The sequence below is a fragment of the Colius striatus genome, chromosome 2 (assembly GCF_028858725.1).
Source record: "Colius striatus isolate bColStr4 chromosome 2, bColStr4.1.hap1, whole genome shotgun sequence".
In the NCBI taxonomy this organism is placed as follows: domain Eukaryota; kingdom Metazoa; phylum Chordata; class Aves; order Coliiformes; family Coliidae; genus Colius; species Colius striatus.
In genome coordinates, this window is record NC_084760.1 from 82,026,550 (window position 1) to 82,045,028 (window position 18,479).

The 18,479-nt window shown below is 43.7% G+C and overlaps 1 protein-coding gene across 7 annotated transcripts in view; it reads left to right on the plus strand.

The window, feature by feature from the left end:
- Window positions 1–10,867, plus strand: part of PPP1CB (protein phosphatase 1 catalytic subunit beta) — a 99,319-nt gene extending 88,452 nt beyond the window's left edge. For 2 of the 7 annotated variants that reach the window (XR_009818292.1, XR_009818295.1), the window contains 3 exons: window positions 568–4,957; window positions 6,430–9,108; window positions 10,604–10,867. The gene's annotated coding sequence lies outside the window, so the exon portion shown is untranslated. Of the gene's footprint in view, window positions 1–567; window positions 4,958–6,429; window positions 9,113–10,603 lie in introns of all 7 variants that reach the window. The other 5 variants (XR_009818296.1, XR_009818297.1, XR_009818293.1 and 2 more) reach the window with 5 other exon arrangements.
- The last annotated feature ends 7,612 nt before the right edge of the window (window positions 10,868–18,479 follow it).

An 18,479-nucleotide genomic window follows, 5' to 3' on the forward strand; every position in this document is an offset into this window, starting at 1 on the left:
ATATTAGGAAAAAGGGATGTCAAGCCTTGGAACAGGCTGCCCAAGGAAGTGGTCAAGTCAACATTCACAGAGGTATTTAAAAGATGAGGTGCTTAGGGACATGGTTCATTGTTGGACAGTGGTGGCAGTGTTTAGGGTAACAGTTGGATTAGATGACTGTAAAGTTCTTTTCCAACCTAAATGATTCTATAATTCTTTTCTACGATTCTAAAAAGCCATCACAGATAATGCTAGTTCAAAGTCAAGATAACAGTAGCAACAGCAGGGTCAAATCCCAAATAGTTCCCCATGGCCTAATACCTCTTGTTCTGAAAATTAGTGTGTGGAAATTACTGCAGAGTGTGGGGAGCCCCAGTGCTGGGCTGGATGATGCCAGAGGCTCAGTTCTCTAGTGGCAGTCTGAGGAAGTGGCAGCCATGGTGGGATAGCATTTACAGCAATGATGATTGAGTTTAGGGTGTTTCAGAAAGAATTCAGCATATCCTGCAGGCTTGGGCTGATGTTCCTGAGGGATGCCAACCATTCAGGTGAGAACCAAATAACTAACTGGATTTTCTTTGCTTACAGATAACTGAAACGATTGGAGTTGGACAGGCTCTCCGTAAGGCTCTTCTGGAATTTGAGTCTAGAAGGATCATGGTTTGGCTAGAGGCTAATCTACCCATTAAGACAAAGATCAGCTTGAAGGCTGCAATATCCTTGGGTGGTAGAAAAAAACCAGAAACGGGACAGAGAGCCAAGAAGGGTCAGGTGTAGCTGAAAGAGCCCCCAGCAGTGACCCCAATCAAAAGCTGAGGGAGGGATTTTGGACACAGTGCTTTCAAACAAAATACATTTCCAATTGCAAAGAAAACTCCTCACTTCTTGCTTGGCCTTGTTTTAAAAGTTCACAGAGAAAGGGCTTCGTGTGTTGTGTTAATCAAGAGCACTGATGTAAGGAATTACCTGATGCCATCAGCATTCTCATCTCAGTGGAACCAACCCAAAATAACTCTTACCACAAACTGATTGGGGCTATGTAACTGACATGGAATGAAAATAATAATGGTCTGTATCAGAAAAAGTTCTTACTTTAAAGACTTTGGTAACAAATACATGCAGGAGTTGAAGGCAGCCAAGAGTCGGATAGGCTATTTACTCTCCAATCAATTCCATTTTAAAAGCTTACTTAAAGAACGCTAATTTAAAATAAGATATCCTTCTGATCATTTCTACAATTAAGGGCATGTAAATTCACATTCATAATGAATGCTTTTTTTGAATATTTGATTGCAGTAATCCAAATGATCCTATTTAATATCAAGGATGGAGCCAGTACCTATTTTTTGATAACTGTTTTGCATAGCATGCTCCATATAGTTAAAATTTTTGGAGAACTGTTTTAGAAGTCACGACCTTTTGGTAGCACAGTCCTGGTAGCTGGAACTGGCACCTCTTGTAGACAGGATGCTGGAAGACCACAGAGCTAAAAGACACAAATTTCAGGTTCTTTGTGTTTTGTCCTAATAATTTTTTACTGCATTTTTCTAACTGCAAGCATCGCCTGTTTGGATGTCAAAGAATAAGATGTGCTCATTTTACCTGCCTCCTCTTTTTAGCTTTCACCTTCTCCTGTTGACAGAGCTGGCAGGTCTTACTCCAATTCTCAGTCTTTCTGTCCAGTTCTACTTTTTCCAGCCTGAAAACAACCTTCTTCAGCCTTGCAAGGTACACTCAATTGTCTTACCATCCTCAAGGTGACAAATTCAAAGCCTCACCATCTTTAGAAAATGAAGTCTTTACTTCTCAGAATCATACATGTGAAAATCCTGGGGGGGGAAAAAAAAAAGGAATTTTGGAGGGCTTTTGACCAATGCAATTTGGAGTGACAAAAATCCTTAGAACCACTTAGATTTTCTATGGTAATTATACACACTGAGAGTTAATGAGAATGTGTAAGAAATGCTGTTTGTTTCTATCTGTAATGTGAATAATCATCATCAACTTTGCAGAACACAGAAGACAAAAAGCAGATGTTGGAGATAGGCTGGTGATAATGGGCTGTTCATAACAGAGTATTTTAATGTGTTCCACGGGGTAATATGCAAATATTTCAGTTGAGCAGAGCTTTAGGTCATATATTGTTTTCTTACAATTTGTAACAAGATTAAGAATCATATTTGCAGAAAAGCAGCAGAGTTGAGTGTAGTGCAGATGAGAAGCAACACTGTTCCCTGTGAAGTCTTCAGGCATCCTGAGCTGAAAATTACAGCTAGCCAGGTGTCACGTGGAATTACAGGAAGACGGTGTACCTGCTATCCACTAGCCAGGTGTCACATGGAATTATAGGGAGACAGTGGACCTGCTATCCACAACAGTGCTTTATCATAATTATTATTATCCAGACGCTGTGCTGCCTGCAGTTTGTAGATACTGAAAGAATTTTAAGAGGGACATAGCCAGAATTTCTCAGTGTTGGATGTGAAGCCAAACATTTCACCTCTTAACAGAGACTTGCTTCATGGCTTCAAGACAAAATATCTGCTCTCCTTCCATTCCCTCTGTAAATGAGGCCTAGGATTTGTGTCTCATGGAATGTTGTGAGATTAATCTTTTTCTGTATGCATAAACTGTTTTGAAAGTGGAAAGGTCCAAGTCTTATTTTACAACAGCCTTGCAATTACAGCACAAATGGAGCAGGCCCCATCTCTCCTAAGAAAGGGACAAACAGCTCAGAACTCAGCAACTACTCTAGCCAGCTAGAACAAATACAATTTTGCAGTCCATTGATTTCCGTTTACAACATCAAGTTTTATTTGATTTATATTTTTTTATCTATGTGCCACAACAACAACAACAACAACAACAACAACAACAGTGGGTTTTTTTAACCTTTTTTAATGAAGTGTCACTAGCACGTGGTTCCTGTTAGCCTGGGGATATTTTGGATAAGCTAAGACAAAGGACCAGCAGGCAAACAAAACAGGGCCATTTAGGACAGTGTTGATGCTGCCTAAAATGGTTTTCTCCTTGGGATTTCTGAGCTTATTGGACTACTATATAGCTGCATGGACTATGTAAAGGCATCTCACACATATGTAGTTAAGGCCAGAGTGTAACATCCTAGGTGTTGTTTAACGACTTTTAACAAATAATAGTAGCAAATGCATGAATGTTGCTTGGGAAAAATTCTGTCCTCTAGTGTGACTCCCCCTGCACTCCCCTAAGCACTATGTGGTGCCTGGCACAGTACTGCAAGGCATCAAGTTAGAATCCTCCTGGTGTTGAAAGGCTGATGCTGGGAGTGGATCCTGGCGTCAAGCCCTCTCCGTAGAGCCTGGCTTTGGGCTGTTTCCCCAGCTGGACATGCACCTTTCACTCTTCCCTGTGCCTGGTGTATGGGCCACTGTCACTGACTGTGACCATGACCAAATCAGGCCATGAGTGGAGGAGTCTGCAGCACATTGGTACAGGTGCCATAATGTTGCCTGGAGAAAGTGGGGATGTCTGGGGAGGAAGGGAGGAGGGAGAGAGAGGGAGTAGCTACTGTTGAGAGGAGGCATGCAATAGTGCCCTCTAAGCTGCTGGAAGAAGTCAAGTTGCCGCTGAGTACCTAGGTGTTGCAGGGAGAATGTGACCTATCCGTGAATAAATAAGGGAAAACTTGCATTGTCATTGTTCTCACTGACTGGTGCTTATGGGAAAATGGAAGATCAGGCTGTCAGGCTGTCAGCTTCTATGAGCCCTAACTTCCTCCTTAGAGGGAGATGGCTACTTTCCCAACAATGGCCTCAGCTCTTTCGGTTACAGCCAGTCAAGTCCAATGACATCAAATATTAATCTGGCACAGAAGTTGGGCTGTCCAAGTACATTTTATAACCAACAGCATATCAAATCCTTTGGACCTGATGACAATTGCTCCTTTGTTGTCACATCAGTCAGTCACTTTAACCCAGATTTTCAGTCAATTCAAAGGAAAGAAAACACTGCTTCAGAGAACTGACTACTGCAAAAGTACTTTAAAAAGAAAAAAAAAAGAACAGAAGGAAGGTAGGGCTTAAACTCATCACAAAAGATCTCACCATAAAATCAGGAGAATGCACAAGGAGCCTTAGATGACCTCGCAGCAAGAGGCTGTGCTGATGTTTTGGGTATAGCCTCTCTGCAGGGGCAGACTTCTGACCATCTCAAAACTAGTCTTTGGGCTCACAGTTAGTTCAGAGCCTCAGGCCTGACCTGTTTGTGTAACAGCATTTATATTACTTTTATAACAGAATTTCTGTCCATATAACAGAAATTGCTAGCACTTTGAAAGCAGACAAACTTCAGAAATCCAGTTTCCCAGGTGGAGCTTGAAAAGACAGGACCAAGACAGTGCACCCTTTCAGTAGTTACCTGACTAGAGTCCCCTGTAATCTGGCAGGCAGATGCCACCTTCAGAGGGACTCTGTGTCAGGCAGCTCCTGCCTACATTTTTTCTAGCATCCAGAACTGGCACAGTGCTTTGATCCACCTCTGATTTTGTCTGTAGAATGTACAAGGGAAAAACAACTCTTGAGACAGCAGAAGGCTGAACATGCAACCCTTGCACATTAACAAAACCACGCCAATTAGCTGGGGGGGAATATGACAAAAATGAGGAGAATTTTGCTCTTCTCTGCACAAGACTAGAGACAGTATGAGAAAATTACAACTTGACCTTAAATTGGTCAAAGGAAACAAAGAAATAAAATATAGGCTAAAGAAGAATTCTTCCTCATAACTTGAACCAAAGGCCAAAGCACTTTAACACATGAGGACTGGAAGATTCAGAGAAATATCTGGAAAAAAATTGCACACCTATAGTCATGGAGGAAAATGTAGGAACTTGCTTAATTTAGTAATATACCTGGCGTGACTCAAGAAAGCTGGAGTTTCTACACTGTATTGGCACCACTCCTGACCTCATTGTGTGCAGAACAGATGGCTCAAGGAACAGGTAAGGAATAAAAAGAGGCTTTTTATATGTTGAGAGAGATTCTTCCATGGAGCGTTTTTCAGCAGGTGTTTCTGAGTGGGCTGTGGTGGAAGAAAGGGTAGGAAGTCCAGTGTTATCACTCTTGATTGCAGAGTCACCTTTTAAATGATGCTTAGAGGCATAAGCTGTCCCAGCTATGGGAAAACGTGTACTTGAGGATGTTTTAAGAGATCAGCATGTGTGCTTTCAGATGTCTCCCCAGCCCTTGGGAACCTGGGATGAACCTTTGATATTTCCAGACTTGGGTACAAGTATCTGAGTCTAAGCTGTTTGTTTTAAAAAACAAAATAAAAACCCCAGCAAATGAAGAAAAAAAAGATCTGAACACCTTGCTTAAGGATGTATCAGAGAACTCGTGACGTCATGTTAAAAGCTACTTCTGTGGCAATGGAGCTCAAAACCCAAATGCATTGCTAAAGCTTAAAAGTAATTACTGCCTGGAAGGCTTGAAGATCTTGTTTCTGTTCTAGCAAGTGTCTGAACATGCACATGTGTGCACACACACGCATGGGCCATCATAGTTGCCCGTTCCCTTTGGGGCAGCTTCAGCTGCAAGGATAAAGGCAAAATAAGCATGGGGATGGGAGACCCTCCCAGTCCTCTGTATTTTCGTTGCAGGAGCTTGCAGTATAGTAGTCAATGCAGCAGTTATTCTGCAAAGAGAGAGCTCTGGTCTAGTGCTGTCAGTCTCCCACCCACTGTTCGTGAACACCTACATTGCCTTTAAAAATAAAAATGTAAGAGCTCTGAATACAAATGTGAGAAAGTTTTACTATTTAAAGGGATCTTCTGGAGAAACTATGTCAAATATGTGGCTCTTTCTAAAATGCCAGTGGTATCCAGGATTATTCGTCCTGCAACCGCTGCTTTTTGTGGCCAGCAGGTAGAGGATGAAGCTCACACCCTGCAAGGGGCTGCCCCTTCTCCCAACGGCCTGCGTCCCGCCGTGCTCCGCTTCGCTACTGAAAGTGTTTCCCAGAGTTGGGAAAGGACTGGAAATTGCATGTGTTTCCAGTAGGGAACCTTAGTAGTTGCTCTGAGCAATTAAAGCTAGTGGCCTGAGGAGGTATGGGAGGCATGCTCATGACCTCCAAGTAATGCTCCAGAAAGGGAGAAACAGCCAGATGGAGAGCGCTGTCAGCAAATACCATCCACCCTGGCAGCACAGCTTTCTGAAGCTCTGCTAGCTTCAGGCAGGTGTAGTTGCAGTATATTGCATGTTGTGAGGGATATGGTGGTGCAAGGGGAGCAGAGAGAGGGCAGGATAATGGAGGATGACAGCACAAGCACTGTGCCAGCTCAGTAGTGCCCCATTCAGAGGTTCAGGTGCACCCTCTACCATCCTTCTGCTTGATGGATGGATGTTGGGTCAGTTTTAGTGGGTATTTGCACAGTTCTCAGCTTCCTGAAGAAATGAGATGCTTTCTACTTAGGCATTACTGTTATTTAAGAGGAAAAGCAAGGCATCTGAACAGGAATGAAGGCACCAACACCTGATATCCCCTTTGCCAGGTAAGCCGATAGCATGAATGGGATGTTCACTCAGTCACAAGGCATTAAATATTTCTGCTCTGACTTACGCCAGCTATGAGCTATTGTCAGAAGAACCATTAGCTGCTTACATCAAGACATTAAGCCAAATGCAGGCTCCAGTGAGGTCAGTCATAACACTCAAATTGATTTCAACAGCAATAGAAATTAGCCACTAGTGGTCAAGAGGGAGGAGTTAGATGGCAGTCTGCTATCACCTCACAGGGTAAGCTTGAGTTAAATTCACTCAAGTTTTGGGACATACTGAAATTCTGTGTGTGAGTGTGCATACAACACTGAAGCATGGCACTAGGAGATCCGGTTGGGAGCTACTGAAAGTGGTGTCCAAAGTTTCCTGCAAATACAGATGACTATTTTAGGAACTGATGGACATCCTGGCTCCCAGCTGTGTATGACTGACGGTATCTTCTCTATCTCATATCACTTAGCGCTGATATTCTGTTCATTTAATTACTCAACCAGACAGAAGTATTAAATGATGTTTCAGAACTCTTTATTATGGTATATGCTTTCCAGTAATTCTCTCCCTCATTCTCTGACAGTAGTGAGGGAAAAACCCCTCCTGCCTGTAAGAGTACTCACCTCTTAGAAATAGATCTTGTTCTTTATCCCTTTTGGTTTTGTTTCCAGTTGCATTTAGATGTGCAAATCTCTGTGGATGCTCCTCAATGTACATTTACATTTTCCCTTGCTTTTAAGGAAATGCACACAGATTGTACTTTTTAAATGTCTTATTTGCTTTCTATTTCTCTGTATTTTCCTATCATGACCACTTTTAAAAGGCATTCTTTTCAGACACAAAGGAATTAAGTTGCATTTTGTCCTATCCTGGACCTAAATTTTAACATTCGGCGTTAGTCTGAACCGTTTCCTCTTAGATCGCACAAGCAAATCTACAGTTCAGTGTCACGTCTGCTCTCCTGTGGTAATTAAAGTCTTAAGTTTATCATCATCACTAACAGCAAATACTGTATCCATTTTTAGAGAATGATCCAAACTGCTTGTATTTCCTGATCTTTCTTCTCATTCCTTTGTTATTATATGCTTTCTGCCTCTTAATTGTTTCCATATGAAATGGCCTCAGTCAAAGCCGTTGCAATGAACAGCGTCCATTTCAAACTGTCAGCATTTTGGTCCCAGCAGATAACCATGAGCTGGTTACTCCCTGCATACAGTAGCACTCCATAAGGACAAGTAATAAGTTCTGCAGTCTCGTTAACCGAAAAACAGTCAAGATCTAACACCGCAGCCAAAAGGCAGCTTAGTAAATGTAATTTCTGTCCTTTTAGCCAATAACCTTGATCCCGTTTTTTTAATTTCTGCACAGCTATAAAATTTGTCTTTCCTTTCAGTATAGATGAATAGTTAGGAACTAACTTAGCTTCTCGCCTATGGATGGTGTTTAAAATGTCCTTTGTCAATTAACTCAGGGAGTCCCTTTTATATTTTCAGTACTGAGGCTGCTTTATTGAAGTATAAACACAGGCCTCTTCCTCAAGCCACAAAGCTCTGCTGGTTCTGCTGCATTTCCACAGCTCGGTATAGGGCTGGATGCACTTAACTGAGAGGTGTGAAGGAGTATCCTGGAAGAGACAGAATCTAAATATATTCTGCTACAAGATTTCTCTCGTTCCTCTCTCCACCCCCAGATCCCAGAGACTACAATGGCTTATGCAGGGTTATACAGATGAAGCTAACGATGAAGGGAGGAGATTTCCTACAGATAAAGACTTTTAGCCCAGTACCAGCACAGCATACAGCCTGAAACAGTGCTGGGGTGGGTTTTGAGGGAAAGCACTCCCAACCATTGCTTCCAAAGAGAGGACCTACACAATTGTTTCCAGGAAAGGATCCCTGGCTATAAGGAGATCCTTCCCTACAGCTTTGACATAGGCACTTGGACAAGGTGGAGTAGGGGATGAGAGTTATCCAGACCCGTTGCACTTAGTGTTTCCTTTTGCTTATTCCTTTCCTAGTTTATTTTGTTTCAAACTACCCTTTGACATCCAACTATCTGTATGCATCATATGGCTTGCAAGTCTACAGTGCCATGGCTAGTCCTCCTGAGGCCAGGTGCCTGGCAACTTACTTCCCATATCTTACAAAGGCATCGCCTTATTCAAGGAGGCCAACTCCATAAAAGCACAAAAGAGCAAACAAGAGTTTAGTCTCATTTGCCCCTGATCTTATGCTTATGTAATCCCACTAATTTCATTTGCATGAGAACAGAAACAATCTCTTGGTAGAAATGGCTTTGCAGGGCTGTTATCCAAACCAGAAGGCTGAGCAAGAGTCTACTTCACATGCAAAACCACCACAGTATAAATGACCTGCAAAGAGGTTATTTTGATTCCCACTGTACATTTTTATGCATGCTTTGATATGTTGTATGTAGTGGGATGGGGGCAGGGGAGATGAACAGCCCTCCCCATTCCCCATGTGAAAGTTGTCTGCCTGATTATTTTTTTTTTCTCCAGGTACACAGAAGGAAATGAAACCATTAGAAGGGATACCTCAGAACTGTAAACTCCAAAGGGAGGAAATTACTATTGCTTCAACAGGTTTGTAAGTGAATTATTTATGTAGCTCAATAGATTTAATATTAATCAGAGATGAAAGACACAGGTTAAACATGGTTTGCAAGCACATGTGTCGCCTTCTCATTTACTTGAGAGTAGATCAAGTTAAAACTGATCCTGGTACAGCCACAGATAATGAAGGTGAGAGAGCTGAAATGAGGGACAAATGAAAGGAATCCAAATTGCTTTTAAAAGTTTCAAACAAGTATGCTGCTGGAAATGCTATAAAAGATAACCCAAAAGAGCCAGCTAAAAGTCCTGGCTCAGGCTCCACTTTATGCAAGCAATTATAAGCCTTAACTTCAGCAGCTTTGTGCTTGTCTAAGGGGCACTGGACAAGCGAAAAAAAGTTGACCTCATCATCATGTGAAGTTTCCTATTCCTGTACTAAGCTGCCATTGGTAAAAGCAGGCAGCAAGAATTCCAGCTGTAAACAGTGATGTGCTGCCAATGTTTCAGCAAGGGTAGCCCACATTTTTTCCTCTCTGCAGCTGTAGCACAGCTTGCGCATAAGGGGCTCAGTGGCTGCAGAGAGGGCTGCAGACCAGCCCTCCTTTCATTTGCTTCCCCAGTGAAACAAACTCTTAAGTATAACTAAAGAGGGAGATGCTGTACTTTGTCAAGCAGACTTTGAGCATCAGAGGGTATCATTTCTGTTTAAATGCTCATGGAAATAGGAGCAAGAACACTTGCCTTCTCATGCACTCTCCAACTGCCCAGCATAAAGACACATCTGCATATCTTGCACCCTCACAACTCATTCTCAGAGCTTATGGCTCTTGCCCAAATCATCCCCCTGGGAGAGAGGCAGGACACTTGCTTTTTGGGTGGCTGATGAAGGACCACATGGGTGGCATTGCATCCCTTCCAGAGAAAAGATACTCCTGAAACATGGGGTGCAATTCAGCTCACCTTGACTGCTCTGGGCTACATATTGGTGTGGAGCTGAAGGACTTGATGCAGCAGAATGATTAGTTCTCTTCCAATGTGTCTGCCCAAGGCAGGCGGCGTGTGCTTCAGCATGTAGTTCCCAGTATTACTTGCAGGATGGTTCCCTCAAATTTAGTTTTAAAAACACAGGGATTAGTAATTAGCCATCTCACTACTCACCTAATAGTTTTCTTTGGTGAAATTAAAAATGTCCCCAGAATGTATAATAGGAGTCAATTGCATTTTTAAAGCAGCGTGCATCTGCTTCACATGCTTTACAACAGCATATATCAGGCTGAAAAATACACTTGGTATCTTCTATCCCATGACTGAAACAGACAAAGAGAAAAAAGCTGTAGTTAAAGGAAGTCAGGGAAAAAAATAAAGAGAGCTTTGGAGTAGATTTCAGGGGTATTAAAACTTCCTTTGAAATGTGCCTGTGCACTTGTCATCTTGAACAACCTTAAAAATGCTGGCATTTTTTTCAAGCTTTATGTCCTTGAAAGTCTCCCACCTGTTTCTGTTGTTTGTTTGTTTGTTTTCCCAGGCCCAGTCAATATTGTCATTTAAGCAACCAAAGGGTCTCTTCTAAAGGATTGGAAAAAATGTGCTCGTAAAACTGCAAATACCTATTTCCCAAAATAACTAAAACTGCTATGGTTTCAGGGACAGAAGTGATGCGTTTGAAATGGGACTAAATGTTTATTTACATGAGAGAGCATGCTAGCTCTGGTCTACTGAGAAAATAATGGGCATTAAAACCTATACAGCATATGGCCTACTGAATAAAAAGTAGATTATACTTAAAAGAGAGACGTGTGGTTTAGTGATTTACTTGTTTTTAAGCAAGACAACTGACTTTGAGGCTTATGAAAAGAATGACTATTCTGGTAGTGATTTATTTCTTTGATTTTAAAACTCTGTCAGGCTGTATTTCAGATGTAACAAAAGATAATGAGAGGGGATGATAAATTAAAGCAAGAGCGAAGGCGAAAGTTCATTGTTCCCTACAGAAAATGGTTCATCTAAAGGCAATGGTCAGCTCCTTCACTCAGTCTTCTCTGTGTCACTCAGTCAACGTAGTGAGGCTTAGGTACGCTCTTACCCAGCCAGTGGTGGACTTCCTCCGGGGCAGAGGATGTCCACAGAAGTAAAGGAGCTGCCCTGTGCCCCCACCTACCTCCATCACCCAGCAAAGGGGATAGCATGGGCACTCAGAGGCAAAGAGATGGGGCCTGAGCAGAACAAGGTTGTGATACTTGACTGCTCGAGCAGCTAGCACTAATTTGAGCAGCCCAAAGGTCACGACTATTTATGCAGATAAAAGGTCAATGGCAAGCTGGCATGTGGCTGCAGGCTATCTTGGTCCACACTTCACTTGGAGCACTGATATGGGCTTCTGATTCACAGTTTGCCTTTCTGCATGAACTTTCAGGCCAAGCTTTGGCTGAAATAAAACACATTGGGGGGAAAAAAATAATTCTCTGCCATGGGAGCTGACACAGTTAGGAGCCAGATGCAAATTTTGTGGCTCAGGCTCATCAGTAGCTAAATCAAACCTTGAATAAAAGACAGCCAAATTCTGAACTGTTTGCTCAGTATTTAGTCAGCCCTTATGTGGATAAACTCCTCTGAAAGATAGAGGAAAAAGTGAATAAGATGCTCAGGGTATGACCTGCTGAAAGAAGGCCTGTGAAACATCTACCAACTTCAACAGAGGTGAGGTTCTTCAACTGTCAGGATGGGGACAAAAATCACTGTAAACGCACAGGACCTTAGAGCACAAGACTAAACGACATGGTTTGAATTTCCAGAGCAGTTTCGGTTTAGGTGAAATAATGTCTGTTTGGGTGAAAAGGGGTAACAGATATATTACATTTAGTCTAGTCAAATTCTATACTAGCTTTGAAATTTTAGTCATAAGTGCTTCATCCTTTGCTGTCATTAGAAAATGAAAACATATTTTAACCTTCATTCCAGCAGCTGTCTGTCTTACCTGCACCAATTTTAGACAAAATCCTTGTGCCATCTGTTGTAAAGCAGCCTCAGATACCCTGGTCCCCAGTAGGAAGTGTATGAAATATTTTGTGACATTTCATTTCCCCCCCCCCTAAAAAAAAAAAAAAAGGTAATGGGAAAGCATCATTACATTGATTTGTTTTTCATCACAGAGGTACTATTAGGGCACTATGCCCTAATTAAGGTTGTGGCAAGAACTCTATTTTAATCACTGCTTTGCCTCCCTTGGTAGTTTTTTCATAGGAGTTAGCTATCATTCTGGTATTTTTGTTTGCTAATAAAGAAAAAAAAATGATAGGATGAAAACCTCCCAAGTAGAAAGCCACAAAAGCTAACTGTCTTCAAACCTGGAAAAGTATGTTTTTCCTCTAGCCATCTCTTCCCATCAAAACAGAGAATTACCAACTTCTTCCTCAACCGCTGTCTTCCTAGATCTTCACATGAGGGGAGGCTTAAACAGTGGCTTTTGCACCATTTACTCAGATACATTTTCTCAAGTTTATTAATTCCATTATACTCCTTCTTCACACCATATTTTGCAGGCTCCACTTTGGGCAAACTGAAATCAACCCATCAGAAAGGTGTAGGCTGACTGGTGAATAAGCATATTTTGTATGTGCTTTCCCACTCAAAATGGCAAAAATCATATTCACTGTGCATTTGCAGAGATTTTCTCGGTTGTAGAAAAGCCAAAGAGAATCTCCATTGGAGACTGAGGCTTGTTACTGTCTCCACAGACATTAGACATGCAATTCTAATGCCCTGCAATTCACACAGTGCAGCTGTGAGAGCTGGAATGGTAACAGTCATGCGGCAGTTCTCTCGGACGAAAGCTTCTGGCCCATGTGTGGAAGTGCAGGTGACTTGAAGACTTTCTCTTACAGCTCACCAAAGGAAAGAAAAAGAGGCCTTTGCAGAATCTGTACACATTGGAATACAGGCTGCCATTTCCTGGACTTCATGCTAGCTCTTGTAAGTGTTATTAGTTCCAGTCCCTGGAAAACAGAACTGTGCTATAAATTATGACTGTGGGATTTCTGCTATCTTGGAGCAAATATGGTTTTTATGCTTTCCTTCCTAATAAGGTATTTTAGAAAATGAAACACATGAAAAGCAAAATCTTGCTCATAATTAGTGTTGAGGACCATCTATTCTTGTACTTCAAGAACACGGTTTAGAAAGAGAATCTCGTACTGCCTCTGCCCAGGCAGCTTTCTTACCTTCCAGAATGATATGCTGGTGAGATGAAGACATGGAGCTATGTTTTCCTCATAGGAGTCTAGAAAATACTGAAGGTTTATGGACAATGTTGCATCAGAAACCCTCATAAAATGGAAGCAGATGTTTATCTCTTCAAAACAAAAAAACAAAAAAAAGAAAAGATTGTGAGTCCCACTGGCTTTCCATTCTTAATCCTAGTCTAGAGCCTATGATTAAATGTCACATCTTCCTCCAGCCTCTCTCAGTTTTATGTGAGTGCACCTATCTACTTTTTGGACTCTACCGTCTTGTTTCATTTTAGTGAATGGTCACAGTGTAGTTAAAGACTCGGCTTTAGGTCACCTGAATCAGCTTTACAACGTTTAGCCTCAAGTAGGGGAGCTGTGTAATCCCCACAATAGAGCTCTGTATCCGCTAACTGCAAACCCAAACAGCTACTGGAGCGAGTCTGGTGGTTTGTGTTAAGCACCACACTGCTAGAGCTGCCTTGCAGCTTGCACATCTGAGTTAAATGATGGTTTGGATACTCCTGTACCACCTTCAGCATTGACACAGGTACGCCACAGAATACTCTGGAAAATGTCTGTGGACTTACTACAGAAAGCAAAGCGGAATTCCCTGTCCTGTTCCCATTGATTTACAGGCACTGTGCCATCCAGGTATGAGCACTTCAGGGATCAGGCACAAAGGACAGGGCAAGGCTTTCCACATGCAAGGGAAAAGCACAGCTAGTCCCACAGACATGTTTATATTAGGGGTGGTGTCTTCCCAGTCAACAAACCTCTCTTTTTTCTTAATGGCTGCTGCCATCCAGGCGAGGTGAGGGTAGCTGGATAAGCAGTCATCCCAGTTCCTCCCAGTTCTCTGCATTCTGGGTTTGATCAATACACGCCTTCAGGATACCAGAAATGAGGATGTCTCCTTTGCCACCTTAAAATATCGCAAACAGCAAAGTTCTCCCTTGCTGAGGGATGAATGGGCCTTCCAAGTACACGTGGGTGACTAAATCATAGATTCGAAGAATGGTAGGGGTTGGAAGGGACCTTTAGAGATCATCTAGTCCAACCCCCCTGCAGAAGCAGGTTCACTTAGATCAGGTAACTTTATTTACACCCTAGTTTTATCCACACAAAGTTGGAAATGGAGATGAAGGCCCTTCTCGGGGTGGCAGGTCCTGTAAGAGACAAAGCTGTAAAAAATTAGACCCATTACACAAAATCAGCCAAGAGCTACCTTCCTGCTGCGTGCCACTGTTAGTATGCTGAGTTCTAGTACTTGCTACAAGTAGACAACTTTTTTCTCCTTACCTCAGAAATTCAGTTATAAAATGTGAAATTAATGTCTAATTACTTTATTCAAGTTATTACTGTCATCTACACAAAAATGACATAGCTTTTTATACCATCAGACGGCATTCTGTGTACATCAGTCCACGCTATCCATTCAAGTATTATTAAAAAGATTAAACATACCACATACAGGAGCTGTGAAAGTTGCCAGCATATACAGCTCATCTAAACTTGTAACTCAAATTGCTTTTCTAATTTGTTGCCCCAGTCCTGAAACTGGACTTTCGTAAGACTGTATTTGTTCATGGAGGAAAAAAAAACAACCCAGTACATCGTACAAACGTTGACAAATCTATTAAATTACATACCAGAGAGAGAAATTGTCACATTAAAAAGTCTGAGCTGGTAGAGTTATACTGGACCATTGCGACACAGGAATTACAGTCAATTCCCATTATTGCTCTGTCAGAGGTGTCAGAGTTGCAGCCCGCAGCTGCGGACGGTCATTTGATGTATTTCCCTGCCTCTCATGGCACATGCAGGCTGCAGATAGTGTCAGCTAGGCTGCTGGAAAGCAACTCTGCTTCTCCAGGCTACCGAGAGAGGACCCTGGCCTCAACATACCCGAGAAGCTGCTGGTTTACCCACCTGAGATCACTGACAACCTGTTTGTGAGAGGGGTGAATTCTCCCCTCCCCCATTAATTTCACTGGGGTGTTCACTTTAATGCTTAGTAATGTCGCTGTAAGTGTTGGTGTAATTTCACTGGCAGTGTAATTGCAAGTTAACTTCGTGGCTGATCTCTTCAACAGATGGAAGCAGGGTGGGGGTGGTGATGAAACCCACAGGAAATGGGTGCTGCTGGAGGAAAATGCAGATGGAAAAAAGGAGACACTTTAGAACAGAGAAGGGGGAGAAAAAGAGATCCAGGAACCGGGGGGCATACAAAACACACAGCAGAGAGAAGATGCAATTCTTCTGCCTTTAGAGAAACCTGAATGTAACCAAAAAGAGAACAAATAATTTAATAAATTGCAGATACCAAATGGACAGACACGGAAATAAACAGTGCAGCGGTCAGGTTCTCTGGGACTTGATGTTCTCGCATTCAAGTCCCTGCTGCTCGGCAGACCTTTAGGCCATAAAAATCCTACATTTTATTTATGCTGTGGGTCTCATGTTTTTTCACAGCCTCTGAGCTCCTGAGACAACCAGAGGCAAACTCCGGGAACAAGACGCAGGCAGAACATGTTGTCTCAGTACAGCCCTTCCATATACTTTTCATCAAATCTCTCAGGTGCTGCTTCACAGAAATATACTTCCTTTCAACCGATTCCTTGAGTAACCTGAGTAACCCACCCACAAAGATGGGCATCGGGATATTTTGCCTCTTCAAGGTACTGTGAGGATAAAGGACAGATGCCAAGGAAAGGGCTTGGTAAATCAGGGCCAGCATCACACACATGTGGGCGTTTTTGTTGCCAGGACCCAAGCTGATGTCTCCGCAGGAGATGGTTTCGCTCCACACATACGCACCAACACACTGCTCTGCTCCAGATCTGAGGGTGCAACGTACGTGCACTCTGAGCAGCGCTAAGCCATTTCTATCCCAAATCTGAAGCGGGTGATGAATTCAAAAGCTTGTCTGCAGTGATTCACACCTCTGGGACTGGAAAGAAGTCGGGAATGTCAGAGCAATCCTTAAAACTGAACCAAGGGGACATGAGGAGGAGTAAAACTGCTTGAAGCCATCTTGATGCCTCATCTATCTGCGCCAATCGTAGCCTGACCATAAGGGTGGAGATTTGCTCCTATTTCATATTGCAGAGGCACGAGCAGGCATGTGTAACAATAACTGTGGCATTCATTGCTTTCTCTGAAAAATATTTCATTCATCTAGGTATACACCACACATTGAAAAGAGGTTATCAGGATCTGAAAAGAAAATGGTTTAGATGTGCTTGATTTGTGAACTACACTTTAGTGGAAAGCAGGCCTAAAAGACAAGTGTATCATAAAACAGTAACTGTAGATTCCAAGGCTGAAGGCCAAATTTAAGTATATAGTTTTCTGTATGATCACAAAGTGAGGCAGAGAGGATGAGAGGCACTGGGCTTGATGAAGAAGTCTCTGATTATTTTAAGAAAAGAGACCTTGTTCTGTTTTTTTCACCTCCTTTTGTTCCTGTATTCAGTGGACACAAGATGAGCTCTAAAAAGAGAGGAGGCCTGGGAACTTCAATTAGTATTCAGAGGGAAAAACTCACATAATTTTTGTTAAGAGTTTGTTCATGCCTGTCTCCTCCCCATCCTATTTATATGGCCTACAAACCAAAGACTGCAAAGAGCCTAAATGAGTGAAATCTCTTTACCCTATGAAGTAAGAGCCATTGCTCTAGTTTGTGCAGTAACAGTAATGAATAGGTATAAAGTACTATTCATTTATATGTATAAACATGAACTAAATAATTCTTGGAAGTGATATGGAAGTTGATAATTTTTATTATAATGTGACTGGTAATTTGTACTCAAACTTTGGTCAGAAAACTAGGACTTGGGTCCCCAAAGCTCTATAACATCTTTATGGTCACAAAACAGGCACTGTGGTTTTTAGAGATGTCAAGCAGGCCTGCTTTCACTGAACTAGGCCAACATTGCAGCTACTTGTTGAATTATCTGCTGATTTGAAGTACACTACATGCCTTTGAAAATATATTTGCAAGTTGGAAAATCAGGTCTGATTTGTCCGCATACTTCCTTGAAAAAACCCTGGCAATACTCGAGGTTTTAGCTCAGCATTGCTAGCCATCTGTCCTTCTCAGGCACAGGACCAGGCTGTATGTGGTCTGCAACTGGGGAAGCTGTTCTTTTAAATAATGCTACCAGCAACGAAGCATCTTTGGCTTGCTGAGCGAGGTGGGAAATTTTCTGGACTGTGCTGGATGCAGAGCGAGTCTCATTTAGTAACTCTGTGGGTGAGGCCTTCTGGAGCCCAGCGAGATAAGGCTTGAAACGCTCTGGCAACGCGTTTCTCAGGTGTATGTCGGTGAAGCCTCACGATAACGCACCAAGAGAGACTGCAACGAACACTGGGCTGCGGCTCCGCTCCAGCCGGACCTCCCCCGTCGCGCCCGCAGCACCGGTGGCGGGAGGCTGCGCTGGCCTCGGGGGCCCGGCTACGCCGCTCGCCCCGCTCTCCATCTCCCCCCCGCCCCCTGGGTCTCTGCGGAGGCTGCCGCCGCTCCTGACGCGCCCGCCCGCAGCGGCAGCACGGCGCTGGGGCCCTTGCCGCCCGGCACACCCTGCCGCAGCGCCCGCCGCCCCCCCCCCGCTGCAGGCGCGGGGAGCGGGACGGCGGGGAGGGGAAGAGCGGGGCAGGCCAGGCCGGCAGCGGCGGCGGCACACCCCGAGCCGGGCTCGGCCGGGCCGGGTCCCGCTGCACTGGGCCGCGCCGGGCTGGGCCGGGCCTCGCGCACTGCGGGGGGGTGGAGGGGTAACCGCTTCCCAGCCCAGACTGTGCATGTCCAAGTGACGCATTGCAGGTACGAATCCACCAATCAGCGCCCTCCTTCTGGAGCCGCTGCACTCCTCGGAATTTTTTTCTAGAATCCTCTTCCGCCCAAAGAAATAGTTCCGCAGCCTGTCCCCTCCTGCACCCCCTACTTTCCCCCCCCCGGCGTTTCACAAGCGCATCACTCTTGTTTCCCGCACCTCGCCCCTTCCTGCGCCGGGGCTTGGGCGCTCAGGGGCAAAACGGGGACGCACTCGGGGTGCGGAGGGGGGGGCTGCCGAGAGGACCGCGAGTCACCGGAACTTCTTTCGCAGCTCCGTTTCCTGACGAGGAAAAGGGGAGGGGGGGGGGGAGGGAGCGGCGCGGAGCGATCCAGACTGGCTG